Source organism: Pteropus vampyrus, unplaced genomic scaffold (assembly GCF_000151845.1).
Source record: "Pteropus vampyrus isolate Shadow unplaced genomic scaffold, Pvam_2.0 Scaffold518, whole genome shotgun sequence".
Taxonomy (NCBI): Eukaryota; Metazoa; Chordata; class Mammalia; order Chiroptera; family Pteropodidae; genus Pteropus; species Pteropus vampyrus.
In genome coordinates, this window is record NW_011889299.1 from 1,059,385 (window position 1) to 1,060,725 (window position 1,341).

The following is a 1,341-nucleotide window of genomic DNA, read 5'->3' on the forward strand; positions in this document are numbered from 1 at the left end:
TTGAAAACCCAAATCAAAAAGATATTTGCACACCGATGTTCATAGTAGCATTAATTCACAGTGGCCAGGACATGGAAGCAACCGAAGTGTCCTACAATAGATCATTGGCTAAAGAAGCTGTGGTACATATACACAATGGAATACTACTCAGCCATAAGAAGAGATGAAATACTGCCATTTGCAACAACCTGGATGGACCTTGCTAAGCGAAATAAGTCAGACAGAAAAAGTTGAAAATTCCATGATATCACTTATATGTGGGATATAAACCTAAAAGCAACAAATGAACAGGACAAACAAATAGAGACTCATGGACATGAACTATAGATTAGTGGTTCCAGAGAGTAAGGGGTCAGCGAGGAGGGAGTAGGTAGATGGTTAAAGGGGGTCAAATATAGGGAGGTACGGGGAGGAAGAAGTGGATAAAGGGGATCGAATGTATGTTAGCTGAAGGAAGCTGGACTTTGGGTGGCAAACACACAATAGAATATACAGATGTCAAATTATAATGTACACCTGAAAATTATATAATTGTATTAACCAATGTTACCCCAATAAACTTAATTAAAAAATAAAAATAAAAATAAATGGGCAGAGGACCTGAACAGACTTTTCCAAAGAAGACATACAAATGGCTAACAGACATATGAAAAGATGTTCAACCTCACTAACTATTATGGAAATGCAAATCAAAACCACTATGAGATACCATCTTACACCTGTTAGAATGGCTATCATCAATAGGGCAAGTAATAATAAATGTTAGAGAGGTTGTGGGGAAAAATGAACCCTCATACACTGTTAGTTGGAATGCAAATTGGTGCATCCACTATGGAAAACAGTATGGGTGTTCCTCAGAAAAGTAATAAATTACCATATGATCCAGCAAGCCCTTTTCTGAATATTTATCCATAAAACCTGAAAACATTTATCCATAAAGATATAGGCACCCCGATGTTCATAACAGCATTATTCATGGTGGCTAAGATATGGAATCAATCGAAGGGTCCTATGATAGACGAATGGATAAAGAAGATGTGGTACATATATATAACAGAATATTATTCAGCTATAAGAAAAAATGAAATACTGCTATCTGCAACATGGATAGATATTGAGATACTCATGCTAAGCAAAATAAGTCTGATCGAAAAAGTTTGAAAAATCTCATATGTGGGATATAAAACAGAAAACAACAAACATGACAAACAAACAGAGACACATGGACATGAATAGTGGATTAGTGGTTACTACAGGGAAGGGGGTGGGTGGAGGTAGACAGGGATAAAAGGGGTAAAATACGTGGTAAGGGAAGAGAATGTAACTCTGGGTGTTGAACTA